Source organism: Ascaphus truei, chromosome 4, assembly GCF_040206685.1.
Source record: "Ascaphus truei isolate aAscTru1 chromosome 4, aAscTru1.hap1, whole genome shotgun sequence".
NCBI classification, from domain to species: domain Eukaryota; kingdom Metazoa; phylum Chordata; class Amphibia; order Anura; family Ascaphidae; genus Ascaphus; species Ascaphus truei.
Window position 1 is genome coordinate 129,737,959 of NC_134486.1, and position 14,746 is coordinate 129,752,704.

The 14,746-nt window shown below is 42.3% G+C and overlaps 1 long non-coding RNA gene across 1 annotated transcript in view; it reads right to left on the reverse strand.

Annotated features, from left to right (window-relative positions):
• LOC142491996 (uncharacterized) overlaps positions 1–12,507 on the reverse strand; it is a 60,392-nt gene extending 47,885 nt beyond the window's left edge. Inside the window, exon 1 of the long non-coding RNA XR_012800645.1 lies at positions 12,424–12,507. This is a non-coding gene — a long non-coding RNA (uncharacterized LOC142491996). The remainder of the gene's footprint in view (positions 1–12,423) is intronic.
• Between the last annotated feature and the right edge of the window lie 2,239 nt (positions 12,508–14,746).

Below are 14,746 nucleotides of genomic sequence, written 5' to 3' on the forward strand. Positions count from 1 at the left end.
TGTATTATGAAAATGACACAGAGTTCATGAATGAATGTAAAGTTTCAAGTAAAACATCTACAAGAAAATTGCTTACTAACGATGATGTTCTTATAACCACAGGACACCTGCTGAGTGACTCTGTTTCTGTTATAAGTCAAATCTCTGACTCAAATGATGAAGAATTAAGGAGAGGTATTTTGGTGTTAAGAGATCACATGATAAAAATTGCTTCCTACACAATTTCAGATATAACAGTGTTATCTGAAGAAATTAAAGCTTTGGTTATTCTTAATCACATTACTTCTATCAGGTTAACATTGCAAAGTAAAAAGGTTGACATATCACTTTTAAGTCTCACTTTGATCACACAGACTCTCAATTTAAGTCCGAAAGAATCTGAGATCCTGGCATATGTTTCACAAACCACAGTTTATGACATACGAGAAAGAAACCACAGACGGGTTCATAACCCTGATGACTCATTATGGGAAGTGTTTTTGTACTATGAATTATTTATTCCAGGTGACGTATATACAACAAATTGGGAACTGCTTAATTTTGGACACATAACACATACAGGTTCTTATTTCGCAAGGGTGCAAGTTGATCAACCATTTCAGTACATGTCTGTGAAATGTGATCGTGAATTTTTCATCAGCACTATAAGATGTGTTGATAGAGGTTATTTGATTTGTGATGACATTATACAGCACATGCCTTGCAATGATCAAATGCAAGGTAGCAACTGCCCGATAACTGCAATGCCTATTCAAACTCCTTTTACATTAATTCACAGCTTAGATAATGGGAGTTACATAGTATTATCTACAGAAGAGGATTGCGATATTCCTCCTTTTCAGGCATCACTTGTCACGGTTAATGAGAGTATACAGTGTTATGGTACTACATTTATTCCACCTCTGTTACATCAGACATTCACATCTGGAGTACATTTCCAGGTACCAGCTATCACACTGATCCTTCCTCACATGACAGCCTATTTGGCACATTTAAAGAAAATGAAGGTTACTATAGGGTTCACACATGATATAGTACATACCCTTTTACAGAGAGTTCACAGTGAATTACTATGTGTTGATTTACACCCGGGTGATTTTCCCCAGTGGTTAACTACACTAGGTGAATCATTGAAAACTTTTTGGCCAATGACAGGTAATTTTTTGACAAAAATAGGCACTAGCCTACAAACTACTGGTAAAAGTATTTTTAGTGGACTAGGAAATGCGTTTGGAATCCTAGGTTATTTGAAACCACTATTGTTTTTTATTTTAGGGATAATAATCCTTGTTATTTTGCTTCGTATTTTCTCATTTCTTCCGAAGATGAAGATGAAGAGGCGTTCAGCTTAATCACATTTTGCTTTCTAGCATATATTCTTATATTTTTACCTAGATACTAATATACTGTTTTAAGCACACAGGTCAAATCTAACCTGCTGCAGTATGCTTTGTTGCAAGGACACAGACGAAAAGAAAGATACTTCACAAATCTTGCGTCTACCACGTTCCTATCAAACCTCCATGAAGATGTACTTAGATGAACTGGTTTTGCCACATCGGAAACCCCGCAAAGTGCATGCAGTTCACAACACGATGAGAGACTTTATGTATCAGGACTCTCTTGCTTCCTCTGGACCGTTTTCAGTTTTAACACCTAATGGGACATTGCTACCGCGTAGCTTGCTAATGTTATGTAATTTTTGGCAAGTGAAATCTTTGCTATCTCTTGGTGATCAACCCAACTTCAAGTGTAGAGACATTCACCGTCAAATATTTCAAATGTCTTTTTATACAATTGAAGAAGGTCATATTAGCATTGTTAGCCACGGGTCATATAATTGTACCACTTTGCTTGCATGTTCAGGTATTAAACATCAACATTGTTTTGGTGCCCGTTGGAATACTACGCTTTTGAGTGTGTATGAAAGTCAACATCAACCTGCTTTACAATTGGGTGATTTTTACAAATTGATACCTTCCCATCATGGAATAACTTGTGCACATATGCGCAGTTGTGGGTGTTTTGGCGATCAGTCACATACTCCTGTGAGTTCAAGCTCATCAACATCAGAGAGCTGTGACACTGTCTTCCAAATGTACACATAATGAATATTTTCTGCTTTGATAGTTTTTCTGCATTTGCAAAAATATGATAATTATGTGTAGGAGAGGGTGTTATGGATTACAGGTGTTTTCTGGCATATAACGCATAATGAATACAGGTCACAGGTACATATATACATAGTATCATTGTAAGGCCTAGTATAGCTTAGAGTATACTGTTAAAATCCTGGTTTTCTTGTCTTAGAAATAATAGCTTGTTTTGCTCAGAAGTGGCAGGATATTGGGACAGGTTACATAGACATAAAAGGGGAACTAATACCGGTAAACACGCCGTGGTTTGAACGGTAACTTATGAAATATCATATGTCACTAACTGTAATTCCTAGATCGTAAACATCATACGTCACTAACTGTAATTCCTAAATCATAAACATGATACGTCACAAACCACAGAGTATGGACACATGACACGTGACACACGTACGCAGTAAACAATGCACTCTATAATAGGTTTGCCCGACTCCATGTTAGACCAGAGAGAGAACCGAACTTAGGTGTGAAGTCACACAGATGAGACTTGAGCTGGGACTGGCTGACCTATCGTAATATCTTTTGGTTTGTGAGTATTGACAATGCATATCTAGTTATAATCTCTGCATAAGTTAGGAATGGATTGGTAACATACTGTAACTGCTAGCCATTAGCTTATAAGAAGCTTGTTCTGATATTTTTGATATTTCTGATATTTCTGAATATTGTTGTGATACAATAAATGATAAACCTTTTCTTATACAAACTCTGAGTACCCTTTCTTTATAATAATCTCACGATACCCTCCATATCATAATATGTGAGAGTGTGGCCGAGACTTTTTCAAGTGCAACATTGTGGTTTGTGTTCTCTGCTTAGTGCAGGATATAACTCACCATAAGGCGACAATTGATAAAGGAAGGTAGTTTTTTTGGACCCAGATTATGGATTGTTTACTGCGTACGTGTGTCACGTGTCATGTGTCCATACTCTGTGGTTTGTGACGTATGATGTTTATGATTTAGGAATTACAGTTAGTGACGTATGATGTTTACGATCTACGAATTACAGTTAGTGACATATGATATTTCATAAGTTACCGTTCAAACCACGGCGTGTTTACCGGTATTAGTTCCCCTTTTATGTTTATGTAACCTGTCCCAATATCCTGCCACTTCTGAGCAAAACAAGCTATTATTTCTAAGACAAGAAAACCAGGATTTTAACAGTATACTCTAAGCTATACTAGGCCTTACAATGATACTATGTATATATGTACCTGTGACCTGTATTCATTATGCGTTATATGCCAGAAAACACCTGTAATCCATAACACAACTCCCCTGCAACACACACACACCTACCTCTACCTCCGGCCGCCGCCATCTTAGCACTCGGCGCCACGATGCAGCTGTAGCCTGCCTGGCCACTGCCTGTTCCCGCACCGGGGAGGGAGGTGAGTGGAGCGACAGGGAGGTGAGTGGAGCGATGGGAAGGGAGGTGAGTGGAGCGCCAGGGAGGGAGGGAGGTGAGTGGAGCTTCGGGCAGGGAGGTGAGTGGAGCGCCAGGGAGGGAGGTGAGTGGAGCGCCGGGGAGGGAGGTGAGTGGAGCGCCGGGGAGGGAGGTGAGTGGAGCTGATATACCCGGCGTTGGCCGGAGGCAGGGAGGGGGAGCGTGAAAGGCAGGGGGGGTGTCAAAGGCAAGGGGGGGTGTAAAAGGCAAGGGGGGGGCGTCAAAGGCAAGGGGGGGGCGTCAAAGGCAAGGGGTGGTGTCAAAGGCAAGGGGGGGCATCAAAGACAAGGGGGGGCATCAAAGGCAGGGGTGGCATCAAAGGCAGGGGGGGTGTCAAAGGCAGGGGGGGGCATCAAAGGCAGGAGGGGGTGTCAAAGGCAGGTGGGGCATCAATGGCAGGGGGGGCATCAAAGGCAGGGGGGTGTCAAAGGCAGGGGGTGGCGTCAAAGGCATGGGGGGTGCGTCAAAGGCAGGGGGGCGTCAAAGGCAGGGGGGGCATCAAAGGCAGGTGGGCGTCAAAGGCAGGGGGGCCGTCAAAGGCAGGGGGGTGGCCTCAAAGGCAGGGAGGGGGCGTCAAAGGCAGGGGGGGTGTCAAAGGCAGGGGGGGCGTCAAAGGCGGGGGGGCGTCAAAGGCAGGGGGGGGCATCAAAGGCAGGGGGGGCGTCAAAGGCAGGGGGGCGTCAAAGGCAGGAGGGGTGTCAAAGGCAGTGGGGGGCGTCAAAGGCAGGGGGGGGCGTCAAAGGCAGGGGAGGCGTCAAAGGCAGGGGGGGCATCAAAGGCATGGATTCCTCCCCCTGCATTTCCTCACCTGCCAGCATGCCGCGCTCCTCGGGCTGCCACTGGTTCTCTCCCCCCTCGTGGCCTCCGCCGACTCCCACAAAGGAGGTATTAACTCCCTGCTGCCCTCCTCCTGCTCCTCGGGAATGTTGAGCCATAGAGAGCGTGCTCTGGGAGGTGGGGGGAAGTGGGAGAGTGGGAGAGTGGGAGAGCAACACACACGCGACACCTACCTCTACTTCCGGGCGCTGCCATCTTCTCACTCGGCGTGGCGAGGGAGGAAGGGGGTCCTTCCGGGCACCGCCATCTTAGGTGCCGTGAGGCAGCTGCAGCCTGCCTGGCCACTGCCTGTTCCCCCGCCGGGGAGGGAGGTGAGTTGGAGTCCGGGGAGGGAGGGGAGTTGGAGCGCCGGGGAGGGAGGTGAGTTGGAGCGCCAGGGAAGGAGAGAGAGCTGAGCGCCGGGGAGGGAGGTGAGTGAGCACTGGGGAGGAAGAGAGAGCTGAGTGTCGGGGAGGGAGAGGGAGAGAGGTGTGTGTGTGTCCCCGAGGGGGAAGAGAGTTGCAGTTGGGTGACGTCAGACCCACCAATCTGATTGGTCCTCAGCCTCTGGCCAATCAGATTCACCGCAGATAGCACTAACCTTTCGATTTTATATATTAAGATAAGCCTCCATGGATGCTCCGTTGGCACTCTATGAAGCAAGTAGTGCAGCTCTGCAGAATGCTGTACCTGCCCCATCTGAATTTATTTAGTGTTCTAGGGGCTACCTGAGGAAGTAGAGTAACGTCTACGAAACGCATATGGCAGGTGACATAGTCACTTTATGTTTGGTACTGGACGTTTATGGACATTCGAATTTGGAGCCTTTCTGCAATTGCCAGCTCCCGGCATTTAGAACACATCAGCTGTCCCTTTAAGGTCACGGGCACACTCGCGCGCGGGCACGCAGAGACATCCTGTGAAACCGGAGGAGGAAGTGAGGAGAGCGGCCACACGTGGTGCAGAGCTGTGGACCCCACTAACTAGCCTCCGCCACCGGCACTGTTCCGGTGAATACCTGAAGGGCGGTTTCGGACTTGAGTCGCGGCGGAGCAGAGATACAACTCTGCAAGGATACCATCTGCTCCAAGAGGACTCGTTCCTAACAACGCGTGTTTATGCCTTGCTGCTTGTAAGTAGGGCTCCAATTTTTCTATCCCGGATGACCTGCGGTTCTTTGTATTTGTCATTACCATTTTATGGCATAGTTCCTTTTAATAAATAGTATTTTTAACTGTCGCTAGGATTCTCACTGTTATATGTGATTTATAGTGTAGAACTGTTTAACCCTACAGTGTTGCACTATGATCTGTGTTTGTTTGTGTTTTTTTCATTACATGGCCTGTCAAGCAAGTGTGCGGATCCCATGAGAAATACAGGACTTTCCATTGATTATTTGGCGCCAGGTTTCTTTTTCTTTTTAATGTTGGTGTTTCTCATTTTATTAAAAAGCAGTATGTATTTAATTGAATCTGTGTCAGACATTAACTGAGTGTTGCATGGAACATGATGGCAACTTCTAACAGCAAAAAAAAAAAACTAGCTTGTAGCTACTGTATGCATATATGTTATATTCCTCAATTTGGTCCAAATCAGTGTTTTTAGTAGTCCAATTTAATATGATTTATATGTGTAGTTCTCCATCTAATTGTGGAATCTGTTCTATTTGACCGCAAGGCCATTTTTTATGGTCATTTTATTTATTTTTTAACTTTTTGTTTTTATTAATCATATTTTAAAATTTAGAGAAGAGGATACATAAAAAAAGAAAGGGTGGGGGGGAGTACATTACATATAATTTGGTAAAATCAAAATTGTGAAGGTGTTAGGGGAATGATACAGCATGTGTACATATATAATATAATGAACATCAGTTTAGATACAGCATAAATCACAACGTTCAGAATGTTTTCATCTAAATATGGAGATTGTCACTCTTGTGCGAGCCCACAGACAAGACCTGACCCCGGCACTGCGGTGACCGTGCATAGAAGGAGCGAGTGCGCGCGCGCTCTGTAGCAGGAACGGTGATGCGCACATCAGCGGGGGTCGAATCTTCGGCAGCTGCCGCTGCAGTACTATAGGTAAGCGAGGAGGGAACGCGCCGCAAGGGACGCGCTCCCCGATTCCTCACAGAGATATAACCGCATGTCGGAACCAAGGGGCCCAAATGACTGAGAATAGAGTGAGGTAGAGCCATTCAGAGAGGCAGATAGTTTGTCCATATAAACTACTGTATATGCCAGATTGCATTTTTTATTTGATGTAGAGATGGAGGGGCAAATTGTTTCCAATTCTTGGCGATTGTGCACTTAGTGGCATTTAAAATATGGGAAATAATTTTGGCTTCCTTTTGATATTGGTGTCCATTTGTTTCCCTAGCAATATATATAATGGATCATGGGGAACAGGATCCTATATATTAAGGTAAACACTTTCCTCCATAGTGTTTGGATTTTAGGGCATGACCAAAATATGTGAAGTATATTCCCCATTTCACTACAATTACGCCAACATAATGGAAAGACACCTGGGAAAAAAGAGTGTGATCTAGTAGGAGTCATGTACCATCTGAATATTAGTTTGTAGATACAGTATACTCCTTGATCACAACACACAATGAGTTTTTGGAGACGGTCTCCCATATATCTTTCCATATATCCAGATCTAAATTGGTATTTAAATCCTTCTCCCAGGAGATCATTATTTATCAGGAGTTTGGTTGCTTTTAATGGGAGACCGGTTAATGGTATAGCGTGGAGATAATACCCTTTGTAAGGGTCTGGTGTAAATACCAATTCTCAAACGGAGTTGGATTGTAGGATTGATTTGATTTGTAGATAGATTGAATATAGTGTCGAATCAGGAGAAATCTAAACAATTCAGAGGGGGGAATTTCATGACTAGATTGCAATGAAGCAAATGAGGGAACCTTCTCATGGAGAAGAATATCGTTGACTCTTAAGAGTCTTTTTGAGTCCAGAGGTTGGTTTGTTGGTTACCCATATATTTATTTATTTTATTTATTTATAAAATGTTTTACCAGGAAGTAATACATTGAGAGTTACTTCTCGTTTTCAAGTATGTCCTGGGCATAGAGTTAAGACAAATAATACATGGTTACAAATACAGTTACATAAATGAACAGGGTATACATTATATACAATACAAGACATTGCATGCACAGTTAAAATAAAGGGTGGGTCAAAAGAAGATCCAAAAAGAATCCTCCACTAGTTGCACTCTATGTTTATTTTACAGGTATCGTTCGGACAAATAGTCCATGCATATTCTCAATATATGTATTTGCTTACTATTGTAGCTGAATCAAAAACCCAGTTTAAAATAAAATAATACAACTTTATTACATCAAATTATAAGTGACTCTGTGCTTTTATTTACAGTGTATATTATTTAAAATCCCTACAGGAATTTTGTAGAATGAATGCTCCAAATATAAAGTTTATAACTTATAAACACATATAATAGTGTGTCTATGCACAGTTAAAGAAAATATATATTATAGGCTTATGTAACAGTTACAGACCAGATTTAAATGTGAGACAACCTTAGTTTTGAAAGAACTTAAACTGGTGGTAGATGTGAGAGTCTCTGGTAGGTTGTTCCAGTTTTGGGTGCACGGTAAAAGGAGGAGGAGCGGCCGGATACTTTGTTGAGCCTTAGGACCATGAATAGTCTTTTGGAGTCTGATTTCAGATGAAAAGTGCTGCATGTGGTAGGGGTGAGGAGCTTGTTCAGATAGACTGTAGCTTGCCCAGAAAGTATTTGAAGGCAAGACAGGAAAGGTGAACTTTGCGCCTAGACTCAAGTGATGACAAATCTAGTTCTTTGAGCATTTGGCAGTGATGTGTGTTGTAGTTGCATTGGAGAACAAAACGGCATATTGAATTGTAGAGGGTGTCAAGTTTGCTAAGGTGGGTTTGGTGTGCTGAGCCAAATACTATGTCTCCATAGTCGATAATTGGCATTAGCATCTGCTGTGCGATACACTTTCTGACCAGCAGACTTAGGGAGGATTTGTTCCTGTAAAATACACCTAGTTTGGCATAGGTTTTGGATGTCATGGTATCAATGTGCATCCCGAATGTTAAGTGGGAGTTAAACCACATGCCCAGGTATTTAAACTAGTAACAGGAGTTAGGGTGGTGTAAGCGTTGGTTCTGATCTGGAACTCAGTCACTGGAAGCTTTAAAAATTTAGTCTTGGTCCCAAATACCATTGTTACAGTCTTGTCAGTGTTTAAAAACAGTTTGTTTTGGGAAATCCAGTTTTTGAGTCTCAAAAAGTCAGACTGAAGTATGTGTTCAATGTCGGAGAGGCTAGGGCTGTGTGCATATAGGATTGTGTCATCTGCATACATGTGTATTGAAGCTTCCTGACAACCTGTGGGAAGATCATTGTTGAACACTGAGAAGAGTAGGGGCCCCAGAACAGAGCCTTGCGAGACACCACAGGTGATAGCCAGGGGGTTGGAGTTAGAGCCTGAGATGGACACATGTTGGGATCTACCTGATAGGTAGGACTGAAACCAGTTTAAAGCATGCTTCCCTTTTCCAGAGCTCTGGAGTTTGTTAAGCAGGATAGCATGATAAACAGTATCAAAAGCCTTTGCAAAATCTAGGAATACTGCACCAGTGAATTGTCCATGTTCCATTCCACACTGGATTTCATTGCAAACTTTTAGCAGGGTAGTTACGGTGAAGTGTTTGGGGCGAAAGCCAGATTGGAATTGGCTAGGGAAATTTGTCTTGGTATAGTAATCGCTTAGTTGGGAGTGGACACATTTTTCCATGACTTTGGATAGTATTGGGAGAAGAGAGATTGGCCTGTAGTTTGAGACAGTGTTTTTGTCCCCACTTTTGAAGATTGGGACAACTCTGGCAGTTTTCCAGGTCTTAGGGATATGGCCAGATATATAAAGGAAGGGAGGGGTTCATAATAAGGTTGCATGAGTGATGGGAGACCAGTTAACTGGAATTTGGATTTAAGAGAGTACCAGAAATTACAGGCAAAATATATCACTGGGATCTGTAGATCCCAGGTGGTCTAGATTTTTTGTTACGCCAAAGGAGATTCTTAATTTCAAATGGGGTGCAAATCAAATTTTCTAGCTCAACCCGTCGTTTATCCACTGGGTTTGAGTGCCAACTAATTAATTGCCCTTTTTGAGCTGCTCATAGTACTTTTGTAAATTCGGGCATGCTAGACCTCCTGATTTGGATTTATAAAGAATATTTTTGTGGACTCTGGGGCATCTATTTTGCCATACAAATTTCAATATTTTATTTTGTACATTATTTAGATCTTTCTGGCAGATTTTAACTGGGAGAGTTTGAAAAAGATAGAGGAGTCTAGGTAGAATATTCATTTTTATAGTTGCAATCTTCCCAAACCAGAATATTTTATGTGGGTTCCAGGTGGCCAGATCTTTTGTTATTTGATCGAAAACGGGTTTAAAATTTGTATACGTAGAGTAATATTTAGTTATTTGGACACCTAAATATTTAATATGGTTTGGATTCCATCTAAAATCGAAATTAAGTTGGAGTAATTTTACAATTTCTTTAGGGTGATTTATTCTATGGGCCAAGGATTTAGTATTGTTAATTTTGTATCCCGAGTGGGAACTAAATTCAGATAAAGTATGAAAAAGATTAGGGAGTGACATGAGAGGTTTTGAAAGCGTCAAATGTATATCATCCACAAAAAGAGCTATCTTGAATTCCTCCTTTTCGACAAAAATACCAGTAATATTTGGTTCATTCTTATCTGGCAAGCTAATGGTTCTATGGCCAAGGCAAACAGCAGAGGGGATAACGGGCAACCCTGTCTGGTTCTGTTTAATATTGGGAAAAGGTTAGACAAAGAGTTGTTGGCCTTCACTATGGCCGTTGTTACAGAGTATAATGTATTTATACTATTTAGAATTTTTTTGTGAATCCCATCTGTAAAAGGGTGTCCATCATAAACTACCAATCTAATCTATCAAATGCTTTTTCTGCATCTAATGAAAGTAAAAGAGATGGACATACTGTTTGTTTCTGTAAGGAAATGGGGGACACGTCCCCCACGGCGTGTTCCCTCCCTACCTGCACGGACTCCCGCAGCTGCCGTCTCTGCATTTTCCCGTCGGGTCTCCGCTCCCGACGGCTGTGTGCTGCCATCTTCACCTCCTTCAGCAGCACACGCTGCCGCACTTCAGGGTCGCGGGCGCGCAGGGCTTACAGGGCGCGCATGCACCCAGCCTTCTCTCTCCCAGCCCCGCACGGGTGGCCCTGCCCCCCACCCATCGTGAAACACTATGCCTCGCATCCCAGCCACACACCTGGCATCCACCTCCTCTCTGCCCCTGAGCCTATGAAACAGCCCGGACGCACATCCACCCCTCTTCTGCCCTCCATTGGTCAGAAGCACTCTTGTAGCCTTGTGCTGTTCGAAGTTCTGTGCCTGGCTCTCTTCTCTGTTTCAGTTCATGTTTCTGACCTGGCCTTTCTGGGTACCCCCTCTGGATATGGACCCCGGCTTCCCTCTGACTATGTGTACCTCTCTGACCCCTGGACTTGGCTACGGACTACGACTTTGCTTATCTCTCCTTCCCTAGACCCACGGCTTACGGACTCACTTCTTGGACCTCTGGCACCCAGGACTCAGCAAGTATCTAACCATCCTTCTCTCACCAGACCCGGCAACGCACCCTACCACACTCCGGGCACGCCCTCACTGCTGTGGGTATGTGGTATACTCCCTTCCCACCTTAGTACTGGGGACTGGTCTGGTCTGCGGGCAGCACAGCGTTACAGTTTCGCCATATGTATAAGATTCACCATCCTCCTTGTGTTGTCAAGGGCTTGTCTGCCCAAGACAAAACCCACTTGATCTGGATGAATTAGTCTAGGGAGAATATTGTTCAATTTGGTGGCCAAATTTTTTGCATATATGTCTATATCTGTATTTAATAGGGAAATGGGTCTGTAACTAGAACACATCAGGGGATCTTTTCCTTCTTTTGGGATTACCACTATAGTTGCTCGTAACATACAGATGCAGTGGCCATTATTTTAACAAATCACACGGTGTATACCTCGGAATACCCATGTCATGGCATAGGATTTCTTCCAACCGTACCGCCTTAAGACACAAATGCAGGCAAGTGTATAAAATGTAATTTTAGTGTTCTGGCTTTTAAACACCTGAAATTGACACCGTAGCACAGTAGCAGAACACTGTACACCTTACAATTCATTAATTTCATTGTATTTAATTGCACACAATCCATGAAATTCAAACAAAGCAATCGCGATATACAGTACACGTGTGCCTGGGGCGATTGGCCGCGTGCATGCCACGTGGAGTACAGCAGCGCACACTAAAACAGTGCCGTAATTTGTTAAAATAATGGCCGCTGCATCTGTATTTCTAGGTGGAGAAAGGCCAAGGAGCATTTCATTAAATATCTTTGTTAAATATGGGAGAAGTATTGTGGAATTTGTTTTATAATAGAGGTTAGAAAATCCATCCGGACCAGGGGCCTTCCCAATTTTCAGGGATTTGATTGCCTCCAGAATTTCAAGCGGCTCTATAGTTTTTTCAAGGTTTGTTTTATTATTTGGTTTAAGTGTGGGGAGTTGGCATTCTGCTACAATAAATTCCAATTTTTTTTTGCTCTTTTATTTTTAGCTGAGTCTCCTACTGGTCCAGGTAAATTGTAGAGGGATGCATAATATTCTCTGCATGCTTTGCTTATAATTTTAGGGTTTTGATTTTATCTACTTTGAAATATAAGTTTTTTTGGAAGAGTGTAGCCACTCCATTTTTTTTCATAGGGGATGATGAATGATAATTAGAGGATAATCATTACTGAATAAAAATGACTGGTCTCCTTTATTCAAATTGGTTTCTTGTAATATAATAATATCTCTCCCTAGTCTTTTGCCCTCCAACAGAGATATTCGTCTTTTTTTGTAATTATTTACATCACCTTTTCTTTCCTTTTTTCCACTTTTTGAAACATTAAATTGTTCAAGCTTACAGTCCATCTCCAGATATCTCAAAACATATATTCAACCTATGGGAAAAAAAGAATTAAAATATGTAATATAAAATCAGTAACTGAACTCTGAAAAACATTTCAGGAGTGGACAACATATTATCAACTTGTAACTTATGTCCAGAACACATCTTTTGAGATACTGCCTTGGGTCTTAAGTGCAATCAGCGCAGATTTTTCTGACCGGTTTCATTTTCGCTCACTTTATGTTTGGTACTGGACGTTTATGGACATTCGAATTTGGAGCCTTTCTGCAATTGCCAGCTCCCGGCATTTAGTACACATCAGCTGTCCCTTTAAGGTCACGGGCACACTCACGCGCGGCACGCAGAGACATCCTGTGAAACCGGAGGAGGAAGTGAGGAGAGCGGCCACACGTGGTGCAGAGCTGTGGACCCCACTAACTAGCCTCCGCCACCGGCACTGTTCCGGTGAATACCTGAAGGGCGGTTTCGGACTTGAGTCGCGGCGGAGCAGAGATACAACTCTGCAAGGATACCATCTGCGCCAAGAGGACTCGTTCCTAACAACGCGTGTTTATGCCTTGCTGCTTGTAAGTAGGGCTCCAATTTTTCTATCCCGGATGACCTGCGGTTCTTTGTATTTGTCATTACCATTTTATGGCATAGTTCCTTTTAATAAATAGTATTTTTAACTGTCGCTAGGATTCTCACTGTTATATGTGATTTATAGTGTAGAACTGTTTAACCCTACAGTGTTGCACTATGATCTGTGTTTGTTTGTGTTTTTTTCATTACATGGCCTGTCAAGCAAGTGTGCGGATCCCATGAGGAATACAGGACTTTCCATTGATTATTTGGCGCCAGGTTTCTTTTTCTTTTTAATGTTGGTGAAGCAAATGAGGGAACCTTCTCATGGATAAGAATATCGTTGACTCTTAAGAGTCTTTTTGAGTCCAGAGGTTGGTTTGTTGGTTACCCATATATTTATTTATTTTATTTATTTATAAAATGTTTTACCAGGAAGTAATACATTGAGAGTTACTTCTCGTTTTCAAGTATGTCCTGGGCATAGAGTTAAGACAAATAATACAAGGTTACATATATAGTTACATAAATGAACAGGGTATACATTATATACAATACAAGACATTGCATGCACAGTTAAAATAAAGGGTGGGTCAAAAGAAGATCCAAAAAGAATCCTCCACTAGTTGCACTCTATGTTTATTTTACAGGTATCGTTCGGACAAATAGTCCATGCATATTCTCAATATATGTAATTGCTTACTATTGTAGCTGAATCAAAAACCCAGTTTAAAATAAAATAATACAACTTTATTACATCAAATTATAAGTGACTATGTGCCTTTATTTACAGTGTATATTATTTAAAATCCCTACAGGAATTTTGTAGAATGAATGCTCCAAATATAAAGTTTATAACTTATAAACACATATAATAGTGTGTCTATGCACAGTTAAAGAAAATATATATTATAGGCTTATGTAACAGTTACAGACCAGATTTAAATGTGAGACAACCTTAGTTTTGAAAGAACTTAAACTGGTGGTAGATGTGAGAGTCTCTGGTAGGTTGTTCCAGTTTTGGGTGCACGGTAAAAGGAGGAGGAGCGGCCGGATACTTTGTTGAGCCTTAGGACCATGAACAGTCTTTTGGAGTCTGATCTCAGATGAAAAGTGCTGCATGTGGTAGGGGTGAGGAGCTTGTTCAGATAGACTGTAGCTTGCCCAGAAAGTATTTGAAGGCAAGACAGGAAAGGTGAACTTTGCGCCTAGACTCAAGTGATGACAAATCTAGTTCTTTGAGCATTTGGCAGTGATGTGTGTTGTAGTTGCATTGGAGAACAAAACGGCATATTGAATTGTAGAGGGTGTCAAGTTTGCTAAGGTGGGTTTGGTGTGCTGAGCCAAATACTATGTCTCCATAGTCGATCATTGGCATTAGCATCTGCTGTGCGATACACTTTCTGACCAGCAGACTTAGGGAGGATTTGTTCCTGTAAAATACACCTAGTTTGGCATAGGTTTTGGATGTCATGGTATCAATGTGCATCCCGAATGTTAAGTGGGAGTTAAACCACATACCCAGGTATTTAAACTAGTAACAGGAGTTAGGGTGGTGTTAGCGTTGGTTCTGATCTGGAACTCAGTCACTGGAAGCTTTAAAAATTTAGTCTTGGTCCCAAATACCATTGTTACAGTCTTGTCAGTGTTTAAAAACAGTTTGTTTTTGCAAATCCAGTTTTTGAGTCTCAAAAAGTCAGACTGAA